Source organism: Vicugna pacos, chromosome 25 (assembly GCF_048564905.1).
Source record: "Vicugna pacos chromosome 25, VicPac4, whole genome shotgun sequence".
Classification (NCBI taxonomy): Eukaryota; Metazoa; Chordata; class Mammalia; order Artiodactyla; family Camelidae; genus Vicugna; species Vicugna pacos.
The window spans coordinates 3,374,971-3,391,598 of NC_133011.1; positions in this window are offsets into that span (position 1 = coordinate 3,374,971).

Sequence of the window (16,628 nt, forward strand, 5' to 3'; positions counted from 1 at the left end):
ATTCTCTTAATTTGTTTTTAGTTTCAGCTTCCTATACAGGAACATGGAGATGGTAAATAATGGTAGCATTGTTGTGCGGATTACATTAGTTAACTCATATAAGGCACTTAGAAAAATGCCAAATGCATAATAGGGGCTCGAAAATATTAGCTGTTATTATTAAATGTTACCAAAGAAGCAGGGTTCACTTTTGATTGTTTATCTAGTTCCCATAGCAGAAGGAGGGAGAAACATTCTTCCTTCATTTGTCTGCCTTTCTAAACCCATTTGCTTTGCTCCCAGGAGGAAGGAGGTGCGCTAGCTTTGCTTGTGAGGGGGTGGGGGGTAGGAATGCACATGAGGCTGGCACGTCCTGGCCCATCATCACCCACCTGTCCAGCAATACCTCCAGAGAAGGGTGTGCATTGCGCAGCAAGCTGGAAAATCACATGGTTGCAGGCGTGCGCGTTTTCCTGAGCGGTACCGCGAAGGACCCCCCTGGCCTGGCCTGCATTTAAGAGGCCTGAGACTCTCATCTTTATTCGTGGGCTCGACAGGCGCGGCCCCCACTGCTGCTGAGCAGTCGTCTGTGGCTTGGCACTTGACAAAGGTGATTTTACTGGGTGATGAATCTTACTGAACGTCACAGCTAAGAACTCTGTTGTCTGTCGGTAGGGTCTGAGACGCAGCCAGGTGTCCCAGTCCTGAGAAGTAACAATGCTGGACGGCATGTTATCAGTTTAGTAGGGCATGTGCTTGCTGTCAGGAATAGTTAGTCTTTGGAAAATACAGATGGCTGACAACACAGGTCTCTGAGTTGTGGCACATGAAGCCCTTGAACTCCCAGACTCAGTTGTATCAACACAAATTTAGCCTTGCTCACTCATCACCCAAGGACATCCTGCAGTAGCTCTGCATATGCGTAAGGAGCGACTGAGGGGGCTCCCACCGAGAGAGGTGGGTGCAGAGAGTGACGGATGGGAAGCTAGATTTATGTAGAAAGCAACTTCCTAAAGAACTTTTTATTGAGGTTCAGAATCCATAAAACTTGACCTTTGTTGGAGAGGAAAAGAATCCATGATCTTGTGAAACTGGGTGTCTGTCGGCTTTTTTCCCCAAGTTTCTCCGCAGCTAAACTTGCTCTTTGTCCCGCTGTAACTGCAATTTTGCCAAGGAGAGAGGACTTTCTCTCTGTCTACTTTACTGCATCGTCTTCCCGGGCTAGGAGTGCAGCACAGGGCTCTTCACGTTCACTGAACAATCAGACGGTAAAAGGATCACTCTGGCCATTCTCTGTGTGAAGTGAACAATTTTTTGATGATAACATAAGTAACTCCATGTGTACGTGAACTGTTAGTATTCGCTTCCTGTTTCTCTTGTAATGTCCTTGGTCTTTTTGTCTTTTGAATCAATTAGGTCATTCTCAGGGGGATTAAAAAAAAAAAAGAAAGAAAGAAAAACAGACCACAGTTTAAGCCAAAACACCATAATACTGCCCACTCAACATATGGTGTTTATAGATCTTGAAAACAGAATCGGGGGAATGCTGCAGATTAGAAGGGCTTTCTCCACATCAGGAGTGGTTTTAATTTGTTAGCTTTTTAAAATCTTTGGTCCTGGTGTAGTTCTTATTACAGTCAATAAAATGGTTAGTGAAATGAGGATAAAGTATCATAATTATTTCATTAAATAAGATTTGTATGCCCCCATTGGTGGGCAAATATGCCATTTTTTAAAAAATTTTATATATATATGTAAATAGTCTGCATATATATATTCTCCATATATCTATTTCACACCTCTTTTTTGAAACACAATATGAGAAGTTGCTGCACCCAGGCAGAGCTAGCTAGAAAAATCTTTGCTCTGACCCAGGCAGCACAGTTGCCCTTTGACTCCGCAGGGAAGTCGGCCCTCTGTTCAAACCCTCTTGGTCCAGACAGCCCAGCACAGATGGCGTGAGCGGTTCTGCCGAGCCAGCCGGTGAGAACAGGCAGGCAGACATCTGCAGGTGAGGCCCGGGAGGGAATCACGGCTGGAAGGTCATTGAAAGTCAATGCACAGAAAGGCTGTTTTCCCAGCAGCAGAAATTGCCCTGTGAGACCTCTGCAGGCTCACGTAGGCAGTAGGCCAAGGGCGACGTACACCAAATACTTCAGCTGTCCCAAGAAGGGCCTGGTGTCTATTAAAATCCCAGACACCAGAATCACATCTGACTCTGTGATTATAACAAACTTCCATGTAAGGTTCTGAGCACCAAACAGCCCTGGGAACAGGAGTCTTGGTACTCATGGGGAGAATACTGAATCCCACGGAGTTGTTTAAGTCCCAATTCCCCGGCTATACCCCAGACCAGTTAAGTCAGGATCTCTGCGGGTGGATCCAAGCCATCAGTACCCATCTCTACACAGCCCCTGCAGAGGGCGGGGCTCAGAAAGAACCACTCTTCAAGGCACAAGCTGAAGTGTTTTCTTACGTGGGGTAGAGACTGATTTCTGGACGCCCAAAATTAAAATTGAGCCAGTGGCTATGGAGATATCATTGCTTAAGAGATTGTCTTTTACAGGAAAGAGCATGGGGCTAAGAGTCTAGAGATCTGATTACTAGCCCCAACTTGGCCACTCACCTTGACTGAGAGCCTCATTTTCCCTGTCTGTATAATAAGAGAGTTGGATAAAGCGATCTCCAAAGTCCTTCCGTGCCTCCTATTTCTGTGGTCAAATGCTAGTATGAAACTTTGCACCATCTGTTCTTTTCTTTTTTAAAAAACTGCTGATTTTTTCTGATGATTAAAAATAAGAATATCATAATTTTATATTTTAAAGCCCCTCTCTCACCTCCAGGTATCACATAACAATAGATAAAACATTTTAAAAAATTAAAAAGGTACAGCCCTGCCCTCATCACTGCTATTTAACATTGTATGGGAAGTCATAACCAATGCAATAAGGGAGGAAAAAGAATTAAAATGCATACTGATTGGGAAAAAGAAAGAAAACCCTTTATATTCGCAGATGACAAAATTGTGTAAGTAAAAAAATGTCAAGAATTTACCAAAGAAAAATAAAAACAAACAAACAAAAAAAAACCCACTGTATCTAATAGGCAAGTTTACAAGACCTCAGGATATAACATCAGTGTATAAATATCAGCTGTATTTTTATAGTCAAGCACTGAAAAATCACAAATTGAAATTGCAGACCTATTTTTGTAAATAAAATTTTATTGGAATACAACCATGCATGCCCATTTGCTTACATGATGTCTCTGGCTGTTTTCACATCAGTGTCCAAGTTAAGTAGTTGCAACAGAGTCAGAGACCACATGGCTAAATTTGCTAGATTTGGCAAATTAAAAAGATAAAAAAGTTCAGTTAAATTTAATTTCAAATAAACCACAAATAATTTTTATTGTAAGTATGACCCAGGCAATAATTAGGACATATTTATACTAAAGAAATTATTTGTGGTTTATTTGAAATCCAAATTTAACTAAGTGCCCTGTGTTTTATCTCTATGTATAAATTTAAAGACTGAAATGTTTACTATTTGGACTTATATAGGAAAAGTTTACCAACCTCTGATTTAAAGCAAGGAAGAAAGTAGGGGAGGGTATAGTTCAAGAAGCAGGGCGCATGCTTGGCAAGTACGAGGTCCTGGGTTCAATCCCAAGTACCTCCTCCAAAAATAAATAAATAAACTTAACTACCTCCCCCCAACAAAAACTTAGAAAACAATAAGAACAAAAATGGGTTAAAGTAAGGAAGAAAACCTTCTTAAATAATTATATTGTCAATATTTCAAATCATTTGAAGTTGTTAAAAGCAGTTACAAACTTAATGAAGTATAAATATATTTGCCTTTTTTTTTAGCTATCAAAATTAAAATATGACACCAAAAATTCTGACAAGTTCACCAGCTTCAAAACTTCCAGTAAACCCGTCTACATATGAGGGTAGACTATTATTTGGAGCAGTGGGTCACAAACCTGCACATGAGATTGATCTCAGATGCTGTCTAAAAAATACAGATTCTTAAGTCCCAGCTCCAAAAATTTATATTCATTATACCTGAAATGGAAACTGGGAGGTTTTTTTCTCCTTCTTCTCCTTCTTTCTTCTTCTTCTTCTTCTTCTTCTTCTTCTTCTTCTTCTTCTTCTTCTTCTTCTTCTTCTTCTTCTTCTTCTTCTTCTTCTTCTTCTTCTTCTTCTTCTTCTTCTTCTTCTTCTTCTTCTTCTTCTTCTTCTTCTTCTTCTTCTTCTTCTTCTTCTTCTTCTTCTTCTTCTTCTTCTTCTTCTTCTTCTTCTTCTTCTTCTTCTTCTTCTTCTTCTTCTTCTTCTTCTTCTTCTTCTTCTTCTTCTTCTTCTTCTTCTTCTTCTTCTTCTTCTTCTTCTTCTTCTTCTTCTTCTTTCTTCTCCTTCTCCTTCTCCTTCTCCTTCTCCTTCTCCTTCTTCTTCTTCTTCTTCTTCTTCTTCTTCTTCTTCTTCTTCTTCTTCTTCCTCTTCTCCTTCTCCTTCTCCTTCTCCTCTTCTCCTTCTCCTTCTCCTTCTCCTCCTCCTCCTTCTCCTCCTCCTCCTCCTTCTCCTTCTCTTCTCCTTCTCCTTCTTCTTCTTCTTCTTTTTTAAGTTTTTGAGACGATTTTGATGCACAGGCTGGAGAACTGGTGACTTGCAGCTCTGGTCTACAAACTTTAACATGAATCAGGGCTTGTTGAAATGCAGATGGCTGGGCCCCAACTCCAGAGTTTCTGACTCAGTAAGGCTGAAGTGGGACTCAGAATGCCTCATAAAAAATTTTTTAAAAAAAGAAAAGAAAAGCCTTCCAAGTGATGCCAGTACATATTTCCGGTCTAGAGACTTCATTTGGAGAAAGAATGATTTAGAGAATTTTATGCACTTAATTTGTGACTTTGAGTTCAAATCTATACTGTTAACTAAACCCTGAAAATATACAAATTGATGGAAATTTAGTGCCACAAAATAAATTATACTTCTTTTTATTCCACCATAGTATTAATTTACCTAAAAGAGGAATGATAAAGGTTTTATGTGTTTTTCAATCCATGTTTTGCTATAACCCAGAATGTCTCTAATCTTACCAAAAAGTGTTGAGAATGCAATAAACACTTGGGTCTTAAATATGCCATTGAATGTTTATTATAAAAACAGAACTAACTACTAATAAATTGGTCAGCAAAGTAATGAAATACTTAGGAATAAATTTAACCAAAGAAATGAAAAGTTATACATCGAAAACTACAAACATTGTTGAAAGAAAGTAAAAATCTAAGTAAATAGAAAAACAACCCATGTTCATGGATTGGAAGGTTTAATAGTGTTAAGATGTAAATCTTCCATAAATTGATTTATAAAGTCCACTCACTGCTTTGCAGAAATAAGCAAATTAATCCTAAAATTCATGTGTAAATGCAAAAGAACAAGAACTGCCAAAAAAATCTGGAAAAATAAGAACTATGTTGGAGGGTTTACATTTCCCAATTTCAAAACTTACTAGAAATCTACAGTAACCAAAAGAACAGGCTACTAGCCTAAGAATAGACATAGAACAATTGAGAGTCTGGAAATACACCCTCACATTTACAGACAATTGATTTTTTTTATTGAAGTATAGTCAGTTTACAATGTGTCAATTATTTCTGCTGTAAGCATAATATTTCAGACTTACATATATTCATTTTCAAATTCTTTTTCATGATAGGTCACTACAAGATATTGAATATAGTTCCCTGTGCTGTACAGTAGAAACTTGTTATCTATTTTACATGCAGTAGTTACAGATGATTTTGACAAAGATGACAATAGTTTTTCCAACAAGTGGTGTAGGGATTGCTGGATAGTCACATAAAAAATAATGAAGTTGGATACCTACCTCACACCATACACAAAGATTACCTCAAAATGAATCAAAGAAGTAAACCTAAGAGGAAAAACTACAGGAAAAATCAGAAGAAAACTTAGGGGTAAATCTTTGTAACCTTAGACCAGGCAGTGGTTTCTTAGATGTGGCACCAAAAAAACACAAACAACAAAAGAAAAAAAATAGATAAACTGGACATCATCAAAATTAAAGCTTCTGTACTTCAAAAGACACTATTAAGAAAGTGAAAAGACAACCCACAGGAGAAAATATTTTTATCAGATCTATAATCTGGTAAAGGACTTGTATCTAGGCTATGTAAAGAGCTACTAAAATTCAATAATAAAAAGATAACTCAATTAAAAATAAGCAAAGGATCAGAACAGATAGCTCTCTCCCCTAAAAATACACAAATGTTCAATAAGCACATGAGAATATACTCAGCATCATTAGCCAATAGGGAAATGAAAATCAAAATGACAAGGAGCTATTACTCCATGGCCAGTAGAATGGCCATAATTGCGCATGCACACACACACAGAAAGTAACAAGTACCAGAGAGGATATGGAGAAATTGGAACTCGTAGACATTGCTGAGGGGAATATAAAATGCTGCAGCCACTTTGGAAAACAGTCTGGCATTTCCTTAAAAGGCTGAATGTCAAATTACTATATGATCCAGCTATTCCACTCCTATGTATATACACCAGAGGAATTAAAATATATGTCCACACAAAAACTTGTACATGAATGTTCATGCACCATTCCTCATAATAGCCCAAAGGTGGAAACAACGCAAATGTTTATCAGCTAATAAATGGATAAATAAAACACAATATACCCCTACAATGGATTACTCATCATAAAAATAAAAGTATTTATATATACTACAACATATATGTTGAATCTTGAAAATATTAGACTAACTTAAATAATGTTTCAAAGGACCACATGTTGTATAATTCCACTTACATGAAATGTCCAGAATTGGAAAATCTATAGAATCAGAAAATCAATTAATAAGGTTGCCTATGGTCGGTAGGAGTATGGGAGGGTTGGAGAGTGATGGTTAAGGTGTACAAGGTTTCTTTTTAGGTACAGAAAACGTTCTACAATTGATTGTGGTGATGGATGCACAATTGTGAATGCTGAAAGGTGCTGAATTTTACACTCTGGAAGAATGAACTGTATGGTATGTGAATTATATTTCAATGAAGTTTTATAAGAGAATAGAACTGGCTATGTTAAGGACATTGTCGTGAAAGAAAATACATTAAGTATTTGGAGGTTCAAGTCCCCAAGTTCCATTTCTAATTCTCTTTGAAAGCATGTGCTTGAATTCACGTGGAGCTGAGTGTTTCTTGCTTAGTTAATTTTGTAGTCTCCATAGCAAGACTACAGTGCCACATATTTCCAGTTTGTGCAAATAACCAGCCTTTGCTTCAAAATGAATGTTTCTATTAACACTATGCCTAATTATTGAAAACAAACATGTGCAAATACAAACTTCTGCTCACTGCCTCTCAACCTATCTTTGCTTCCTGCTGGTTCCCTCCGAGGGGCCCCGGCTTACGGAGGCTTGCCAGGGACCCTGATCTGTATGAACATGACCTTAACTGGCAGTAACGTATGGAGTCTATCCTCAGAATTAAAATGCAAGCAATTCTTTTCATCCTTCTGATAAAGAAAATTCATAAATATATACATGTAATAAAACAAATAAGGAAAGTTCCATTCAAAAGAAAAAGCTCAGCTCATGAAAGATGACATTTTTAAGATAATCTTTTTCTCTTTGATAAATACAAGCAAAATCTCAGAATCCCAAATCAATGTCCCAATACCAAAGTCATGAACTAAGATGAGATTGTGGCTCCATGACAGAACATTTCAATTAAAAAAAAAAAGAAAGATACCTAATAATTTCAACTAACAAAATTGACGCTTTCTGAGGTGTGGTGAGAGCATGTTTTCTCCATTTTGTTTTCATTTTAAGCTTTCAATGCATTAAGCAACTTCCTTTTCAATAATGTATACTTCACACCATTTTTGAGAGTACTACAAATTCTCAGCCCTTACTTTCATGCATTGGATCAGGACCATTCTGACACTAGGGAGATTAACCATCACGACTAACTGGGAAATTATTCTAACAGACACGCTGCATAATCTTTGGAGGTTTCTCTCGAGTAAAGCACAGATATTCCTATGTAATATTAAAGATTTAAGTCAGTATATGGAAACCAGTACATGAAACAAAAATAAGGTATTTTCCCTACAATTCTACAGGTAGCCTACAATCAGCAAGAAAGGATTAAGCAAGATAATACACGTGAAGTGATCCTATAAATTCTGAAGTGTCAGACGATGTTTAGTTAGCACTGGTAGTAGTAACAGTATAATCTCTAAGAACATATTCATTGTTACTCATTTGCAAAGCTGCATGGTTTGAGGAACTCTTGAGACTAAAATGTTGATCTGTAAAGCTCCAGAGAAATGAAATTAGAAACTAAATCAAAGTTACTCATATTGATATTCTAGTGAAGTGTCAAAACCCACAAAGGGAACAGCAAGACCTCCCAGGCAGGGCCACTGCCTTCCCGCTTTTGCACTTCTGCAAAAGGGCTTTTGCACTTCCGCAAAATGGCTTGCTCCTAGGAAAATGAAACTTACCCCTACAATTCCATTGGTTCCCAAGAGCTCACTCCTGATTGGTCCATTTCTAACACCTCATTTGCATATGGCACAAAATTAATCAAAACCTAAAACCCTATAAAAGCTTGTGTAAACCTACAGGCAGGGTCCAGAGTTAGGACTGTTAACTCCTCTGGGCCTGGTGGCGTAATAAACCTGAATTCTTCTCCAACCCTCCAAGTGTTGCTTGGTCTCTTGGCGGGATTCAGGTTGCTGTAACACTAGAAAAGAAAATATATTGTGTTTTCAACATTACTGAACCTACCGAGAGCTCGGAGACCATCAATAAACAGTGTTAAGTAGGTTCGCTCCCAAGGAAAAATGCCCATCCACTCTTAACGAGATTTTCATGCAATACTGGGCCAAATTTGATTTTATTTCATTCAGTGGCTTCACAGACTCTGAATAAGAGGTTTCTTGTGACCATCTGCAGTTTAGTAACTGCAAAGATTGATCAAAATGGGATTTTAAGTAAATGCCTCGAGTAGATTGAGAACGGATACCATGTCCCTGTAACATTTTGTGGGGAAAGGTTTAGTACCTTAAAGTTCAGTGCTTTGGAGGAGGGGGATCATTAATGGTAACAATAAGGGCTCCTGGATTTTAACTACCCTCGGTCCTCTCTATGAACTTATTGTTGTGGATAATAGGGGATTTTTTTTAAACTTCCTATTTTATACAAAAATAGAAGTAGAGCTGATAAATAGAAATCTTGATTCCCAAACTAAGAATTGATTTCAAAATACTTTGAAGCCCACATATTGGTCTAGTATGCGGTAAGGAAAGCTTCAGTTGAATAATTACCTGGCCTGAAATCTGTTCTTGTTTCTATTTTTCAGAAAATAATATAATTTGTTAGATGAAAAATAAAAGTTCTTGCCACTTTTCTGAGTTTTTCCCCAAATCTCCAATGATTTAACTTTTAGAATTAATGGTTTAATTTTCAGACTAGAGATCCTGCAAATAGTTGATCCACTATGTATCTGTAAGAAAAATTTCTTGAACATAAACCTTTCTCTTATTTCTACAATGCAATAATGCCATGTTTCATAGAATTTAAGACTTCGTAAACTGCAAAAGACACAGATGTCTTATGTGCATTAAAAAAGACAACCAATGTCAATTAAACTATGACATAATGCTTCTTATCACTTAACATTTTTATTTTATGTTTTAAAAAAGGGATCTTTGAGACTTACTTGGACATAGACATTTATTACCACATTCCTACATAGAAAGGAAAATATAAGCAAAATAAATTGATTATGGCTTTAGTAAATATTGGCATGGGATAGGCAATCCTTTAGTATATATGTCAGTGGCAAACATAATATGGATTCTACTCTGGGGATCTTCCTTTCTAAGACCCCATAAAGCATTTGGTCATCATCTTATAAGAAAGCACGAATTGTGGCTATTCTTCTGTGGATAGATTTTTGCTTCACTACATCACATTTACACTTCATTGCTCTGTGTCTGTGTCTTTCTGCTAAATAACTTTCTGTTTCAATGCCAGATCATGATGTAATATTTTAATAACATTTTGAAAAGCATTTAAAATCAACACATGTACCAGACTCAACTGAAATGACAGTAAGAATAACGATGGCCAAGTTCACACATAAGCAGACAACAACTACTATGTCCTGATTAACTTTTCACTGTCAATTGTAGAATGTGGGCTGATTTTAAAGATGCTAAAATGTGAAAAGTTGTGAATCTCAGACCTGGTGGAATTCAGTGACAGTCCCCTGTATCTGCACTATGGTGGCTATTAGCATGAACTTGGGAGTGAGACAGCCATGGATACTGACTCTGCCATTTAATTGCCGTGTGATGCTGGGCAAATTACTTAACTTCTCCAAACCTTAGATTTCTCATTTAAAATTAAATGTCATAGTAGTGCCTACTGTATCAAATGATTATAAGGATTAAACATAGTTTCTACATAAACTGCTCATTAAATATTAAAGATTATGACTTTTATTATAAGCATTATCTGTTTGGGTATTCACAACCACCTGTGAGGCAGTAGAAAGACATATTACCCCCATTTTGCCTCTGGGGAGAGCAAGGATCAAAGAGATTGTGATCTGCCCAAGACCACAAAGTCAGTATGTGACTGGCTTCTCCCACATCCACCCTCGATGAAGACTGACAAATGTATGCAAACTTCCTGTTCCCATAAAAAGTGTTGAATCAGCTTAAAGAAAATAAAAATGATCTGAGCATTGTGGATATCTTTGATTCTCCACTCATTTTTATTCTAAAAGCAATAGCCCTGCCTAACTTTCAATCCATGTGTTTTGAATTGAGTCTTAATTCCTGGTTCCTGGGGTGGAACATAAGGCCCAGGTTTAGCTGACTAGAACTCTGACTTCCTCTGGCTGCAAAGATTGTTCCAGGAATAGGCACTCAACTCAAGCCAAGTCAGTCAGAGTAAATCAGAACTATTCCCAGGACTTTTACTTGAGTAACTAGAAAGAGATACTTAAACAGAAAGGACATTTCCCCTTCTGTCTGGTTTTGACTTGAGGAGGTGTGAGGCTGGAGCAGCTGCTACCATTTTGTGACCACATGGATTCTGAAAATGAAGCCAAACCACAGCCAATCTGGCCAACAGATAGAAACCAGCTACTAAGTCCAATATGTGGGCTTCTGGATCCAGCCATGCTTGCATTTATCCTATTTCTTATTTCTCAGTTATTTGAGACAACAAATTCCCCTTCTCTGCACAAATTATAGCCTCTGCCTCCTGAGCTTGGGCTCAAGATAGGGCAGCATGAGCCAAAAAGAGGTAAGTGTTTGCACCAAGACTGACATGTCCAATACATAATCCTTTCCCTTTACTCTGAACAAGTAAAATTGGCCAAATGGTAATGATTAAGCACCACCGATCTGCAGTGTGCACAATTCTAAGGACAGTAAATAAATGTTTATCTTGTCCACTTCCATGTCACTGGCCAAGCATCGTAATGGCTTTCTGTATTAATTTAGTAAGCAAATACTATGGGAGGAGTTGGTTTGGATAAACTTAAATATCTTGTGACATGACATGCACATGGCATTGTTCATTTCACGGTAGCTAAGTCCACTCTGATTGGTGTCATCATGCATTTGGAAATGGTTGACATTATGCTATTGAATTGTCTGCTTTTTAATACTCTAAAATTTGACTAGTTAGAAACCCAAATATAATTAGCCCAACCAGCTAGTTACAGACTTACAAAATCGATGTAAATATGCTACAGAGTAAAATCTAGGCTCATCAAAACATCACTAGCACTAATATTTGACTATAAAAAGGAGGGGGAAATGGTAAATTCAAACACCTGATAATTAAGTAGGTAGTTACTTTTCTTTGCTAAAAAGTAAAATACTATTTATTGAAGAGTTTAGTGTATCTAAGATTCTTCTGGGAGAAATTAATAATAGCTGGGACATTTATATACATACAGAGAAATCGGTATATCCCCACACTTTAGGACCCCTTCTTATTTCCACCAGCAAAGGAACTGCAGCTCTATTTTGATTCTCCTCTTCCTTCAATGTGCAGACTTAAGATGTTGCTTCAACATAACGTTTTTAAACTGTCTACTCCTACTACTAATCCACATGTGTTGTAAAAATGTTCGTGCCCAGAATGAGGTTCTGAAGAGAAACAGATTGTAACTTAATGTCACATTCATGGAGTTTAGTTGGATTTTATATATAATTATATACAGTACAGATAATAAATCTGCAAAGGCATACGTGTTCAGTAAGTATGAATATTAGTACCCACATACACTTCTATTTCAAATGGCATTCTTCTTTCTCTTTCATTACAGGTAAAAAACCCAAAAGGGGGGGTGAGGGAGGGGAGAAATCCCTTTCAACTTATCACCTCAGTAAATGATCCGCACATACATTTTCCTTGGAATAGTAATTGCTACTGATTTTCTCCCCTTGATGTGGCAGACGAAGAGTTAAATTAAAGACGTCTTGTAGTTTGCCAGATGAGGACCTGTCTCTTCTTCAGCCCTGGTGAAACTTCCTGCCTCCCATTCCTCTTCTACCCTTGCTGTGAGGAGCGTTGTCAGTTACCTCCAAGCATTCAGCTTCACCGGAAGAAGAAATAAGAAATGAGCTGAAGTAGTCGCTGGGATCTGATCTTTATTTCACTAGATGAGTTTTTCACACTTGCAAACCTCAGTCAATAGTACGAAGTACATTTCTCATCCCAACTCAGAACACACAAATATTTATATCCACCCATATGTATATATCTAACTGAAAACAGCAATTTCGTCTGGAGCCGACCCTTCCTCCATGAGCATCTGACCACATGCACACTCTGATACTCTCTTTGAGTCTAGCCTCTGTGTTGTATTATTTTTTTTTTTCAAATGCTGTTTAAGAACCACTAAATTGACTCCAGGATCCTTTATTATGTCTTGACCTAAATGATTGAAAGACGCGGTCTCAAGATCCGAAAGCAGCGTAAGCGAGAAAGAGCTTGGGGTCTTGACATAGCTTCAAAATCTGGCTTCACGCTCGGCAGCCGAGTGAACTTTGGCAGGCTCCTTAGCTCACACGCTCGGCTTCCCCATCAGAGAGTGGAGGTGATGATCCGACTTGGCAGGGAGCTTGTGCGGGGCATCGAGACGACACGTGAAAACCCGAGCCCACGGTAGACTGCAAGCACGTCCTGGCTCCTGGACCGCTCCGCACGTCTCAAGGAGCCTGACGGGGAGCAAGTTCTGTGCAGAGACACTGCCTTTCAAACCCTTTTAAACCTTCTGTCTCTCTTTCTTTCTCAGTCTTTTTCACAAACCCACAGACAAACTTTTACTTACTTAAAAAGAGTGAGAAATTACTAAAATAAGGAAAGTCTAGTATCTCAAAGTTTTCCCCCAATTTCTGTGTGAATCTAGATAATTAGCAGGTTTTCTTTCTTCGTTTGTTTGTTTTTGGAAGACTGGGGTAAAACCTTCAGTATAAGCTTCAAAATCCTCGGAGTGAGCCTCGCCCATCGTGATCTGACCCGGCTTGTGTCCGATCAAGCTGCTTCCCTCACTTTCCAAAGCGTACCTGATTCAGTCCCATCAGCTGCTGCCGGTCGTGCTCTGTTACACCTTTGTTTTCTGTAAATGTTTCCTTTGTGCTGGCCTCATTCTCTCTTCCCAGCCTGTGTAGTCTGGGGCAAGTTACTAATTAAATATTTCTAAACACAGTTTCCTCTCTTATAATCAAAGAATAATAATATTTACCACATGGAGGTTCTTGAACGGATATATTGCCATCAGGGTTCTAAATTCCCTGGTGTAAAATAAGTGCTCAGTGAATGATGACTGTTAATACTTTTATTGTGTTTATCAGTCAATACTGAGTTTAAATGATATCTGTCCTAGCAAATCTTCGCTGACCGCCCTGTTCCAGATTACATACCCAATTGTTGGACTCTCTTCACGCTCTGTGCGAGTGTCTTATTGCACCATGATCTAAATGTTTACTTGCTGCCACCTCTACAGGACTGGAAAATTCTTGAGGACAAGGACATGTCCTTTACCTTCAAATCTAGGGCATCCAGCAAAGTGCCTGGAGCATTATAAGGTTTTCACTAAGTTTGTTTGTTTAACTTGTTTGGTGACCAGAATGCAGAAAAGTACGTAGTGACCATCTCTCCCTCACACTTAGAGCCGAAGCACTATAGGGAAAGGAAAGGTAGTCAGCGTCACTGCTGTTCCGCAACTTCCAAGTCAAAGTGCCAGAGCAGGCAGATAACTAGATGCGAGCAGAGAAAGGGGGACACAGACCAAATGGCAGGAACTGGGCAGAAAGGCGGGGCCCAGGCCAAATGCAGGAAACCACACATCATGTGAGCACCAGGGGTCCCTGAGCAGAGAAAGAAAAGCAGGAACCTTTGGGCTGATAAGTGGTCACATATTTGGGGGTGATGAGTGGCTTGAAGACTGACAAATGTGAGAAACGGCGGGAATTTCCAGTGACTAACTGTAGCCTTTTGCTCATTATGCCATCATTTCAACACAATTAGCCTTGCAGAGCAGAAGTACTCATCATGCACTGATGCCACGACACTTCCCATCCAGACTAAACAAGGACAAAAATCCTTCCTCCCCTTGGGAAGGTGGAGTTGGGATGATAATCAGGGAATATGACCTCAAGCCTTTCCCTCCCCAGTGAATATTCTACCCATTCATTTTTACACCCTATGTAACTAACTTGCCAAAGAAACTCGGGGCAGCTGTTCACCTGAGCCTGCCCGCTCTCCCCTTGAGAGTGTTCTACCCATCCTTTAATAAATTCTCACTTTACTTTTTTAAACCACTATGTCTTTGAATTCTTTCTGGGACAGGACAAGAACCTGGAATACCAGTTGCATCCACTGGCAACAAAAGTAGTGCTATGGAATTATTTCTTCATTTTTAGCAAATCCTAGGAATATGTCTTCAGAAACCTGAAAGGCGAGGGTTCTGTTTTGCAGTGACTCTAGTAGTTGTTTTCATTTATTTAACAACAGTTTGTTGTGTACTGGCGGGGCACACGGCTGTATGTGTTGGGGGTTTAGCAAAAAAAGCAGAAGTCCACACCCTAGAGGAATTTGCATTCCAATAGGAAAAATAGCCAAATAACTTAAGTAAATACATTATATAAAATGTAGGCAGTAATAGATGCTATAGTGAAAATAAAGCACAATAGAGAATAGACATGATTTCCTGTTTTAGGAAATCTGGATCTAAGACAATATTTGAGGAAGAAACTGAAAGAAGCAAAGAAATAAACAATGTGTTTAGCTCTCTTAATTCCATGCTTAATTATAAAATTTTCCAGGGTTGAAGATGGCAGTAAACTAGGGGAACAATTTTTTTATCCCAAGCAATTGAAGAAGAGACCATCTCAGATGCTTAAAGTTGGCCTAACGAGCAGAGATTTCAGCCCAGGCACTCACTGGATTTCACCCATGACTTTGCAGAAACACACAGAATTCTATTTATAATCGCTATGTCAGTGACCCTGTGACTTCAAGAAAGTGCTCCTGTGGACCATAACCTTTCTACGTCATCAACTTCTTTTATCTATTCAGAAAGCCTGAACCAGACCCGCATCAGCTAGGTTACCTGACTTAGCATTTCATTTATTTGGCCACTAAAATGTGTAAAAGTCCCCTCCATCTATAAATACCTTGAACTTGACTGACTCCTGCATCTTTTTCTTTTTTTTTTCTTTTTCAGTTTTATTAGGTAGAATTATTACAGTTCGACTGCACATACACATTATATTGCATGTATATACATATATACAGTATACTGCACTTTTTTTTAGTTTACATATATGTACTGATTATTGTTTCTAAGAACAGATTAGAGCTTTAGCTTTTTAAACTTCCATAGTTATCAAAGGAATAAAGCCAACTACAAAATAAGAATCAACAGAATGTAGTAATCCATCACAAAGGACAGTCAGATGTGCTGACACATATTCAAGAAATCAAAATAATAATTAGTTTATTTGTGTCCTTATTATTATTGTTATTTTTTAGATTCCTCATAGAAATGATGTCATGTGGCAATTTTCTTTCTCTTTCTGGCCCACTTCACTTAGAATGACAATCTTCAGTTCCATCCATATTGCTGCAAATGGCGCTATTTTATTCTTTTATATGGCTTGAGTGAACTCCTGTATCTTTTTCAATACTGTCTATATCCTAAGCCTGTATGGCTCCAAAGATAATAAAGCAAGATCTTAGCCTAATATTTCTCACTCCTTTGACCATTTGGCTACAATATTCAAGATTTTTCTATGGACCTGAATTTGGATTTGAAAACTCACCTCAAGCTCATATTAACTTCGTCATTTCAAATTATTAAATTAATTCTTTCAGTTTTTAAAATGTCTACACTGAAACATCATAAGCTGTAAAGTAAAACTAGTATAATTTCTCTAAGGGAAATTTCTAGCCGTGTTCAAGTTACATGGACGCACCAGCAGGACTGCAGGAAATTGCACTTGAATAAGTAAAAGGGACTCTCTAACTTCTTTCTGGCAACACTTGAAATAAACTTGTGTTACCCAGATAGT